Source organism: Notamacropus eugenii, chromosome 7 (genome assembly GCF_028372415.1).
Source record: "Notamacropus eugenii isolate mMacEug1 chromosome 7, mMacEug1.pri_v2, whole genome shotgun sequence".
Classification (NCBI taxonomy): Eukaryota; Metazoa; Chordata; class Mammalia; order Diprotodontia; family Macropodidae; genus Notamacropus; species Notamacropus eugenii.
The window spans coordinates 6,096,087-6,109,482 of NC_092878.1; positions in this window are offsets into that span (position 1 = coordinate 6,096,087).

Below are 13,396 nucleotides of genomic sequence, written 5' to 3' on the forward strand. Positions count from 1 at the left end.
CCCCAATCTCAATCCATACCTCTCTAAAGCCTCTCCCCCATCCTGTTCCCAAGTTTTCTTGTCTATGTTCAGAAGACTTGAACACTCAGGTCTTCTTGACTGCAGATCTAATGCTCTACCCACTGTACAGCTGCCGCTAAAGCTTCAGGGATACGTAGTGTGTAGAAGAAGCAAGAGTTGAGTATGGAATCAAAAGACATGTCTTCAGGTTCTGGTATGTCCGTCATCTTCAAGAAGGAAATAATACAAAATTTCAGATTCCAAGCATCTGAAGGTGAATTATTATTGCTACAGTTACTGTGAAGTTTGGTCAACGGGAGATGAATCTCGTGGTCAGTGAAACTAAAAAAGTACATCCAGTTAGGTATAGGGATACCGGCATCAATGAAATCAGGGCTCTTTTAAAATATCAAGGTATGTTTCTCCCAGGAAAACCACATTTTGCATGAACTGAGTACAATGGAAACAAAGCTGAATCCAGAGCACTGGCAGAACTCAGTCAAGACCCAAAGCCCTCCTATTTGATTGTCACAGTGATGCTATAACCTCTGAGAGAGAAACTTCTAAGAGAATAAAGGCTAAGAAGGTGTGGTCAGCGTATTTCTGTCTTCATGGCACATTCATTCATTCATTCATTTAACAAGCATTTATTGAGTGCCTTCTATATACAAGGCAAAGACAAAGACAAAAGTGAAACAATCCCTGCCCTTAAGGAACTTACAATGTGACTGGACACAGAGTCATTGAGGCCTTTCAACGTTCTCCCTGCCTAACACTTTAGGCTGTTCTGCAGGATGTCCTGACTCAAAAGATTGCCCAGAGGCCATATACCAAGTGGGGGACGCAACCAGAGACACACAAGGAAAGCCACTCGGAGACACCCCAGTTTCACAGATACCCTGCCCCCTCATGAAACAATCTCATCTTTTTCTTTCTCCCTTATTCTTCTGTGGACTGCAGGCTTTTCAAGCAGAAATATGATTGTGTTATTGTCACCAGTCATGCTGAGTCTTCATGACCTCTTCATGGCATAGGTTTTTCTTGGCAAAGATACTGGAGTAGTTTGCCATTTCCTTCCCTAGTTCTTTTTACAGATGAGGAAACTGAGGCAAATAGAGTTAAGTGACTTGCCCAGGGTCACACAGCTAGTGTCTGTAAATGATAATAATTATTACTTAAGAATTTGGTTAGGGATTGTATTCCTAAAACTATTCTAGCCCAGAATGGATTATCTAAGTCTAGCTTAGTTTGCTATTTTTTAAAGAGAGAATCCTTCTAATATACATATATATATATATAGTCAATGAAGAGCAAATTTCCACATTGTCCATGTTCAGAAGATATAAGTCTTAGTCTGTAACCACCTCTCTTTCAGGGGATGGGTGGCACATTCATAACTGGGTCCTCTAGAATTGTAGTTAGTCATTGTGCTGATCAGAGTTGTCAGGTTTTTCAAAGTTGTGTACTTAAGATACTATTGTTATTGTGTAACTGGTACCCCTGTTCACACTCACTTTACTCTGTACCTTCCTAGGTTTCTCTGAAACCATCTCTTTCAACATTTCCTATGGTCCAGTTGCATTCCTTTACATTCACATCAATGATTTGTTGAGGCTTTCTTCCATTGATGAGTATCCCCTTAGTATTCACTTCTTTGCTACTACAAAAAAGAAAAGCTGCTCTAATATTTTTGTATGTATGGGTCTTTCCCCCTTTTCTTTGTTCTGTCTGGCATGTAGGCTTAGTAGCAGCATTGGGTCCAAGGGCATGAAGGATTCAATGATTTGGGTTTATTGTTCCAATTTCTTTCCAAAATGGCCGTAACAATTCCCATCAACAAGCTCCTCCGATTGTGTTACTATGCCTGTTTTCCTATAGTTGTTTCAATATTTGTCCTTTTCCTTTTTTGAATACAATGGTTGTGAGATAGAGCTTGAGACAAGTTTAGCTCAGTTTGGATACATAACCATGGGACTGGACCAGAGTTGCACTTGTTATCTAGAACCTAGAGGTTAAAGATGTGTTTATTTCAGTATTTGTTTAGGTACATTTCCTTCCATTTAGGCTACCTGTGAAGATTACACTTTAAGTAAAGAATCCCCCTCCTCTCTATCCCCCATCCAATCACTATCTTGTCATGGCAGGGGGACTTGCATAGCTCGATGAAACTATGAATTATGCCTGCAGGTTTACCTAGTATGGACAGGTCATAGTGGAAAGTTCTGACCAAAAGTGATCCACTAGAATGTGTGTTCGCTCTTCGTTACCAAAGAAGACCATGCCATCAGAGAAATAATGACATGACTTGCACTTGACTTTGAGTGAGGGAGGGCTGTGCAGGTCACCAGCCTCACTTCTCCTCCAGAGCCATCTGAATCCAGTGACCAGATATTCATCAGAATGACTGGAGGTGACCCAGAATGAGGCAATTGGGGTTAAGTGACTTGCCCAAGGTCACACAGCTAGTGAGTGTCAAGTGTCTGAAAGAAATAGCAAAGCACTCCAGTATCTTTGCCAGGAAAACCCCATGGACAGTACTATTAATTCCAGCTATTCACTGGAAGGTCAAATACTGAAGCTGTATTTTGACTTCTTAATGAGAAGACACATCTCATTGGAAAAGGCTCTGATGTCTAAAAGGATTGAAGGCAAAGAGAAAAGGGGACAACAGAGATTGGGATAGACAGACAGTGTCATGGAAACAATGAACATGGACTTACACTTTAAGAGACAGTGGAAGATAGAGGAGCTTGGTGTGCTCCTGTCCATAGAGTCCTAAAGAGTCAGACATGACTGAACAGCTGAACAACAAAGCAAAGATTACGGGTGAACCTGAGTCTTCTCACGGGCCTTTGACTTAGCATTGTGAATGGAGGGCATACCAGTAAGTTCTGAAGGTAATCTAAAGGGGAAGAGAGGAAGACAAGACAGAAAATAAATGCATGAAGAGACATGAAAGACTAAATGGATGCAGTTCATCTCAAATTATGCTGTGTGAACTGAGGATGGTCACTGTGGTCAATGAGGGAAGAAGACTAGTTATAGCTACATCTTCAAAGAATAATTTCATTGACCAATGGGAGGCCAATGGCTACAAGTAATGCATGGGGAACTTTGATTAACATTGATGACTGGGTTTTTCCCAGGTGACTAGAAGATAGGTTCCCTGAATTTTACAGCATCAGGAAAGTTAGTCAGCCCCTTTCCAGGCCCAGCATGCCCTATCAGACACTCTGCTTCTCCACTGTCGCTTCCCAAAGCTCCTAGGCAGTGCATTTCTGGATGTTTGCTGATGAGCATTTTAGATGACGTTTATGTCATCTAGTTTCTCACAGATGTATCTAGGGATTTAGAACATGGAAATTGTGCTCTGCCTTACTTAATGACCAGTTATTTATTGATGAGATTAATCCACATTTTCAGCGGCTCCTAGGCACAAATATCTCCATTGTCAGTGATCTAGTAATTTCATGGGAAACATTTGAGTTATTCATTAGGGTACATCATTACCTCCTCAGAAACACAACATTCATTCTAAACAATCTTCCCTGGAAAATCACTCTAAATTGGCAAGACAGGAATATATCTTAAAAGGAAGTAAACTGAAGTTAAAAGGAGCTCATCAAAAGTAATTCCTCTTTTTCTAAAGGAATAACAGATGCCTGTATGAGAGATGATATTGACTGATGCAAAACTGTCACCACTGATGATTTGGGGGCATTCCAATAAACCCTAGATGAAAATTTGAAAATATACTAAGGCCATTAGGACTGAGTTGATGGGCTCCAGGGAAACGTGGTCCTCTTGGACCTGAACAGCAGACTCCAACTCATTCATTCACCGGTTTAAATCCCACATGAATTAATTATAAATCAAAAATAGTTTTCTAAACATCTCATAAAACTCCAGAATCTTTGACACAAAAGGAAGGAGAATGAAAGCCAATATTTAATTCTAACCTATTGATTGACAGATAATGCACCTCAGGCTGACCATAGTTCATTAAAAAATATATATATGTTTTCCTTTTGTCATCCACTTCATCGACCTACTCTCCCTAAATCCAAAAATACTCATTGTTGGTTTGGAGGCTATGAAGGAAAATTGCTGAGTTTGTAGAAGTAAAGACATTTGGAAAAAGTTGTTTCCTATGACCTTCAGTTGAGTCCTTCAAGCAAAATTGGGGCATGTGTGCTTCTTACTTGTGACCTATTCTGGAACATCTGTCTATGCTTAAGAGCTGGTGCAGACACCCAAGTGTAGTTTGGCAAAGGGAAATAGGAAGGTTTCTGGGGTTAGAAAGATAAAAGCAAAAGGAAAGGGTGAGAAAAGGTAGTTGGAATGAAATCTTGATTATGATGCTATGTGATATGTTTTACATTTGATCTATACATTTATTCCATGCTATACAACTTTACTATATGGACTATTTGTTACATGTCCACGTGTGTTTTACAGCTGATCCACTGAGTTATTCTAATTTAGTACTCCTCAGATCTCGAATGGATTGGTTGACATGCTTACTAAGCAATGATCTCTGAAAGTTCTTGAAATATGGGAGCGTTATCACAGCATTAGAGAGGAACCAAAAAGCCAAAAGAATGGAACTGGCAGAGATAAGCCAGTGACTTTGATTTCAATTCCAGGAAAAATTCTGGAAATTATTAAATAGGTGGTTAATAAACATCTAGAAAATGAAGCAGTGGTCATAAAGAGCTAGCCATGACTTATGAAGACTACCCTTATTTCCGTTTTTGTAGGGATTAGCCTAAAGATACACTAAATAGCTGATGGAAATGATTCCACATTGGACTACTGACTAACTTGCCCATGCACTGGGAAGTTCCTTTGTACTTAATACTGGTTAAGACAGTTATGCTTAGGCAAGGAATACAAATTATACTGATGATAATCTACCATGTGTCAGGCCTTGTGCTAAGCACTAGACATTGGGAAATTGAATGGAAATTTGACTTGCTGTCTCCTTTGGAAGCTTGGAACATGCCAATGGGTTATGGACACAAATAAAATTTGCTACTTGAGTCATTTCTTGTAATCACCTAGGTTTCCTGCTTTGTTAAATTCCTTCTGTTTTAAAGTCCTGTGTTCTTTAATCTTGTGGGGCATAGATGCTCATCGCAGGGGAGATTTGATTTTATGCATTTGAGTGTACATTGAACCAAAGAATACCTGGACCTGGGAGGTCACGAATGGTCCTGGGATTTGGGGTCCTTGAGAGTAGGGTTTTTCCTTATCTCTGTTCCCAAGGCATATTCCCTGGCACATAGTTAGCACTTAATCAATGCTTACTGATTGACTGACATGAAAGGAACTGTGCAAATGGTTTTCACACACACACACACACACACACACACACACACACACAGGTGTCAGCAAATTGCCTTAGCAGTTGAGGCACCTAGATATATTTATATGCCTTAGATGCATCCAAGGGCTCCCATTTACCTGACTTCCTTCTTACTGTTCTCATGAACACCCTTTTTTTTCCTCCTCTTGTTTCTTCCTTTCACACTGTGCCAAAGGATGAGGACAACAACGTAGATCTCATTAATCCAGAGAAAGGTGAATGCTGCTCAAAAATGCACTGAGTGATTGTTCTTCCTCATTATGTAAATGTATTATCATCATATGCAGATTCCTATCTTGTTCACCAGAGCCATTAGACATGAGAGAGTTCTCTACAAATTCAGAATATTAAAATGCACAATCCATTGATCAACAAGCACTTTTTGAGGAACTACTGTATCCCTAAAGCACAGTGCTATAGTCAAGACTATGCCCAAGGATTTGGGGACATATCTTATTAAATGCTTTTCTCTTACATATGTTTGTATACAGGTAAAATCAAATTAAGGAGCTGCTAGGTGGCATAGTAAATATAGTGCCAGGCATGAAGTCAGGAAGACTCAAATCCCTGAGTTCAAAACTGGCCTCAGATACTTCCCAGCTGTGTGACCCTGGGCAAGTCACTTAACCCTGTTTGCCTTAGTTCCTTATCCATAAAATGAGCTGGAGAAGGAAATGGCAAAGCACTCCAATATCTCTGCCAAGAAAACAATAACTGAACAACAACAACGAAATCAAATTTAGACAAATATCGAGGGCAGTCTCAAGGGGAAGCTGGATCACAGGTAGAGAGGATGGATTGTTAGGTAGCCTTCTGGGAAACCATAGGAAAACTCTATTAGCTGACAATAATATGTGGTACTTATGGACAGGATGAAACATTTACAAAGTGTTAGGACTGTTCAAATAAAATATTGCTAGCATGATATAAAATTGTTAGCATGAGACTATAAAATTGGTAGCATGATATTATAAAAATAAAGAACCTACTTGAAAATAAGGCTCCATTACAATATACCTACATATAATATTAACTATAAAATATATGTTAATACATCTAAGTTTCCATAGTCCACTATGAAAAGGAGACACAAGGCTGGGAGTTGAGAGATCTTGGTTATTAACTTGGCTCTGTCATTGCTGAACCGAACCTTTCAATATATAGCTTTAAATGCCCCATTTGTCAGTTTCCTAATCTGCAAAATGGGGGTAATAAATTGTACCTCAATGCCATTGTGAAATCCATGTGAAATAACATATGGAAAATGCAGTAGAAATTGAGAACATTTTCAAATAGACCACTTTTCTTGGAAGTATAGATTTGGTTAACTTAAGAATATGATTTCATTTTGTAGTATAAGGTAATCAAAAAAAGTAGCCCTACGTAATTGTGTAACTAACCAGTAACTTCCATAAAGCCATCTCTAGAAATAATCACACTATTTACAAAATACCTTTGATTTGCAAGATATTCCTGGAGCCCCTTCCAGTCTGGAGGAGCTGGATGTTACTTTCACAGAGAAGGGAAATTAATACAAAATAGGTGGTGTTATTATTTTCAAAATCTGAAAGAGATAACCACTTTATCTTTCACTATGCAAATGACCAACTTGGAGAAAACTAAGTAATGCTGACCTTCTCTATTGCTTTCTGCAACATGTGACACCACTGAGCACCTTTCTGTTCTACATTCTTTTGGATTTTGTCTGGTCTCTGGATTTCTGAGAGATCACACTCTGCTGGTTCCCCTCCAGAGCCGTAAATAACAAGCACCACAAAAAATGCCCAGGAAAAAGAAAGAACAAAATAATTAAGACAAATTCATTTGGGATCGGTGGTAGAAGACTTCAAGGAAATACTTTAGACTGTAGGATATAAGACTCCTGGGTGGATGCCCTGGGAATCTGAGAGGCTAGTGCTAGAGAGGCCAGGCCAAGGAGGAGCTCACATGGGGTGAATGGTGGGGAAGGAGGAAGGATGAGGGAGGGAGTATGCAATCTGGTCATTTCCTGTGTCCATTGATTATTCTTGCTTGTTAGCTAAGGACGAAGCTCAGCTGCTTCTATCTGTCAAAGAGGCAAATATATTGTCAAAAGCCCTCCATGCCTTTGGTGTCCTCAAACAAAGTTATATCCCCTAATTATAATACTCCTGTTGTGTAAACAGCCAAGGGTGCGGTGGATAGCGTTCTGGACTCAGGAAGGAATACCTGAGTTCAAACGAGGCCTCAGACACTTACTAACTTTGTGGCTCTAGGTAAGTCACTTAGCCACTACTTGCCTCAGTTTCCTTATCTGTAAAATGGGGATAATGATAACATCTACCTCCCAGGTTGTTGTGTCAAATGCGAAAATACTTGTGAAGTCCTTTGCAAACCTTAAAGCACTCCATAAGGGTTATTTATTTTAATATTACAATCTAAGTGCTCTTTTTCATTTACATGATTAATGTAGAATAAAATGAGCAGAACCGGGAAAACTAACTCTTTACAAGATTCCAACAATGTAACTGGAAAGAAGAACTACAAAATTCACAAAACTGAACACTGAGAATCCTGGCCAAGCTGGACTCTGACGAAGAGGTGAGAGAATGGATCTCCTTCCCATCCCTGCAGAAGTGGGAGACAGACCTATTGGTTAGGTGGACTACCCTGCTCTCTCCTAAACCCCACCCTTATTCTCTCTCTCCCCCCCTCTTTCTCTCTCCCTCTCTCTCTCCCTCTCTCTTTCTCACTCTCTCTTTCTCTCTCTTTTTTCTCTCCCTCTCTCTCTGTCTCTCTCTCACTCTCTCACTCTCTCTTTCTCTCTGTCTCTCTCTCTCTTTATTCTATTATAAGAGTTGTCTCTCTGGGTGGGTGTGGGTGGAATATATTTGGAAATTAAGGTGACATACAAGCAATAAGTTTCAATAAAAATAAAAAATTAAATAATCAGTACTACTTCTCTGTCTTCTTCTCTAGCTCCTTGTCTCCTTCCTAGTTCCTTAAGGGTGGCTTAATAGGATTCTTTCACGTTCTCCTTTCTCTATGCTCTCCCTCCCTTGGCCATTTTAGTCTCTAGTAGTCTCCAGTGATCCCCTCTATTTTGATAAACCCTCTACTCCCTTAGGAGTTCCAGACTTCTATCCTTATGCCTATGGCACATCTCTGTCTAGACATCTTACCAGTACCTCAAATTCAATACATGCTAAACTAAGCTTATTATCTTTCTCCTTTATATGACTGATGCTCCTGACACATCATTTACCCATTCTGCCATGATCAAGATCTTGGTGCAGTCATCCAGTTGATCACCAAATCCTGCCAAACCCATTTTCAGAATATCTCTTGTATCTGTCTCCTTTTCTGTATTCCCGTTGTTGAGGTGTATAGGGTATTAAGGGAGGACTAAAACCACTGGTGTGAGGGCTTACTGAGACCTTTTCAGGGCTGCTCATCTACCTCTGGTGTACAACCAGTCGCCCACCTCTCATCTGTGGCTCCATGAAGTTGTAGCATGCACAGCAGACACACTCAGGTAAACCATCTGGGCGGATGGGTTAAAGTAGGTTGAGGGTAACCAGTGGGCCTCAAACTTGTCCGTGAGTTAGGGAGATGTTTACCTCAAGCATGTAAAGACTTCCCCAGGTGGAATGGGCAGATGAAAATGATTTGTTCCAATGGCCATAAAGGGGGCTGAAGCAAGTCCTGGGGAGTACTCAAAGCTTGGTTAAACATCAAAGAGGAGATGCTTTATCTTATCTGGGCCATCACCAGTCATCTTGACTTTTGGCTTGCCACTGCACTTCAGTGACTCTGGCAGAGAGAGTGAGGCTGACAACTTTGTGGAACTCTGCCTCACTTAAATCCAATTTATGCATGAGTCACTGTTTCCCTATGATGTCATTGGTCCTCTTTGAAAATTAAGGGCAGACAACAACTGTTACCCCCTGTCCTGGGGCAGATTCTCATGACTGCCTTCATGAGCTATTGCAATCATCTTCCAAGAGATCTCCCACCTCCACTCTCTGCCTCCTCCAATCCGTCGTTCATGCTGCAGACGGGCTTATCTTCCTTGAAGACAAACCTGATCACGTCACTTCTTTGCTCAAAGCCCTTCAGTGGCTCCCTTTTGCCTGATGAATCAAGGTCAAACCTTTCATTCAATCTGACATTCAAGATTCTCTACAGTCTTAAGGCTTCAAACCTTTTCATTGTTAGCTTTTCTTTCCCTTGCTGCATAGTGTAAGTCTTAGCCAAAATGAGCCACTTACTGTCCCATTATACATAATATTCTACCTTTTTTCTCACTTGGTTTAGTCTTTCCCTCGGCTGGAATGTTCTTTCCTTTACCTATTAAATGACTACCTGTCCTTTCTCCTCTGCTACTTCGCTCACGAAGCCTTTATTGATTCCACCTAGTCAGCAATGTCTCAGTCTCTTGGACCACATAGAAGACTGCATTTGTAAGTCTCTTCTGCACTTAATTGCTACAACTATTTGTATATGTTTCATGACAGTCAGCAAGTATCATAGATACAGGGCAAATGATGGTATCAGGAAGAACTGTATTCAAGTCTTGCCTCTGACAAATAGCTGTGTGACCACGGACAAGCCCCTCAGGCTCTCATTGAAGCCACTCACATCCCTCTCCCAGTCAACTAAAACTCTGTAAGTTAGAAAAGAGTTGTTAGTCTGCATTGGTGGAGAGAGTTTCCAGACTGGGAGCATCAGATGCTGCCGAAATCAGTCATCCAACTCAGACCAAAGAAACAACAATAGTGGATAGTAGACGGAGACCCGACCTCAGAGTCAGGAAGACCTGGGCTCCAGTCTCACCACTAACCCTGGGTAAAGCACTGAGTTCTTAGTGTCTGAGGCACTGAGGCAAGAAGACTAGAAGGGGCAAAGCAAGGGGCTATCTACGGAGGTAGATGAAATTTCTTCACTGGGAGTTCCCTATACCAATAAAATAGATAGATATCTATTTTATAGATAGATACATATGGATACAGATAGCTATAAGTACGCACACATACATACACACACAGACACATATATAAACACATACTTACATAGACATAGGTATGTATATCTATTATTCTCAGGGAGAAAGAAAACCAAACTCTTTTTTCTGGCCTAATCTTTTCCTGACCAACAGGCTATGTAGTATTTCATCAGCTCTTCTCTTCCTTGCCAACCCCTGGACTTCATCTCTGCCTCCCATCCCACCCTCCACACACATCCACACCTGGATTTTTATATTTGGAAGTTTCCAGAGTAGAATCTTCCAGTTTCCTGACTAGTGTTTCTCTACTTGTGACCTCCAGAATGCAAAATCAATTAAACAAGTATGGGTGGTACCTTTCCCCTCAGTCTTAGGATCTCTGAACCAGGAACTTCCAGGACACCTCTCCATTTTGAAGCCCACCAAGCTGTCTGGATTCCTGAGTCACTTAGGCTTCCCTGCAACCCAGACACAGGAGTCCTAGACACTACTGGACTCCTTTTTTCTGCTTGCAAGCTCTCCTAGCCAGGGCACCCTTGTGCCATCTGTAGGTTGTGTTCCTTCCTTGGCCCTTTCCTGCTCTTGTTTTTGATGTGTTGACCCTGACCTCAGTGCAAGCGAGATCAAGGGGCTCTCCTGGCTTAGAGGCCCTGGGTCCTGGCCCCACTGTGAGGAGCTCCCCAACTGTGAAGGTGTCAGCCCTAGTGGCCATGGACAGGCACATTGGGCTGCCCTGGTTTGTTCCTTTGAAGTCCCTACCTCCCACTCAAACTTTCTTTTAAACACACAAAATAAAAGAACCTACAGTTTCCATCACTGACTGCCTTGTCTAATTCTTCCCTTGTCTACTTCCTTCTGGTCCCAATAGTGCACCAGGACAGTAGCCCACTTCCCTTCAAAGTTCTATGGTGGCAGCAACAATATTTTATCTAAATTTTATTTCTTGTTTAATGATTCATTTCATCCTTAAAAAACTGTCACAAAGTTTGCTGAATTGAATTCAATAAAGCCTCAAGTGGCCTTTAAAGGCGAATATCAACAACCCATCTTAATAATGACCCTCTTTTTTTTTCTGGAACCAAATTTTGACACTCAAATACCAACAAAGTGATCTAATCTAGGAAGGAAAATTATGAGATACAAATGGAATTCATTGTGAAGAAGCTTTTTTGGGGAAAAAAAAGGCGAGCCTGTATCAGAAAGTCCCAACACATAGACTTTTAGCAGTAAAAAGGACCTCAGAGATCTAGTCTAGGGGTTCTTAATCTGGGGTCCAAGGATGCCCAAGGGATCCATGGGTAGATTTAAGGAGGATTTGTGAAGTTGAACAAAGAAAAAATATATCTATTTTCATTAGCCTCTTACTGAAATTTAATATTTCCTTCAATTATGAATTAAGAAAAAATACTCTGAGAAGGGGGCTTTTGGTACAAATAAAAGTGAAGAATCTCTGTGCTGGTCCAATTGCTTATTTTATAGATGAAGAAATTGAGACCAGAGGAGCTCAAAAAGACAGAGCAGAATTCAGACTGGAACCCTGGCTTCCTGACTCCCAGTTCTGTCCTGGGTGCTATGTTCCTAGGGAGGAAGGAGTGCCACTACGAGTTCTTATTTCTAAAACTTTGCTTCCTAAAAATCCACTAGATAGGCTCTCCAGCTCATGTTTAGGGAGATGAGTTTCATGTCGAACATCAGGCAGATCTAGGGCATTTCCTTTGTCTTATTCAAGCAGCTCCATTCTTTGCCTGTAAGAAACAGCGACCTCAGAATTGATCTGCCCTTAAGTTTCATTCCCTAGTCACTTTCAATAAGCATCCATATGATGAGGAGCCCTTGCTTAATCAAAATACATATGGGGCATGAAAGCCCCATGACACTGACTTGGGCAGTATTGGAATCTCTCTTACATTTAGTTGTAAAACGTGGAAGAGTTTTCTAGGACTGCCAGAAGCTTTAATGATTTAATGATTTTAAAAAATAGATGCAGCTCCATCTTACACACCCCGCCCCTCCATCCCATCAGGCGGGACATCCATCCTAGCCCTCCCTGCCACTGCGCCTCAGTCACGTCAGATCATAGAGCTGGAGTGGGGAAGCCTCATAAAGGTCATTTAGTTAAAAACCCTTCCCCTCTCCCCCCCTTCCACTCCCCCACTTTATAGATGAGGAAATAGGCCTAGAGAACAGAAATGATTTGCCCAAGGTTGTGCAGGCAGATCTGGGTTTGTAAAATATATGAATAAAGTGTGACTCTTTTCTATGAAGCATGATGTATTTTACAGAATCACTTAGAAGAAACTTAGAGGTCGTGGGATACAATCCATCCATTTCGTAGAATAGGAAACTGAGGCCCAGAGAGAGGAAACGCCTTCACTGAAGGTCATAAAGCTAATTACTGACAGAGCAGGCAATCCAACCAACGTTTGTTAACTGTTCAGAGTCCCATCCATGACCCAATTCAAGGCCCTGTTTCCTGACAGCAAGAAGCATTTCTAACTAAACAACCAAGCATAAAGGGGCAGCGCCAATGCTATGTGCCACTTTTTCATGCTCCTGGGTCACCTAGTCTTCCTTTTTTGTTTCAGTTCAAGAATTATTGATAGAATAACTACCATACTATGTTCACTGCACTGTGCGAAGTGCTGGAATCAAGTACAAGGGAAATAAATATGTAATATCGCTCTTGCCCTTAAGGTATTATTGGTGAGGCAAGACTCGTAAATGTAGAATAATTAGAGAATAAGAAAATTCAATAAACATTTCACTCCAACATTTACTGCAGTTATTACTATTTCTGTAAGTTTCTGCATTTATTTAAGGTTTTGTATTACAAAGCACTTTTCTCACAACCATTTTGTGAGGTAGATAGTCCAAATACTATTATCCAAGTGTAATTATATATATTTCACTGATGAGGAAACAAACACAAATAATTTAAGTGACATGCAAGGACACACAGCTAGGAACGTCAGAGCTGAGATTGAACCTGACCCTCCAATTCTAAGTCTTCTATATTTTCTATTAAGGGCCTTACTTTAAAAGGC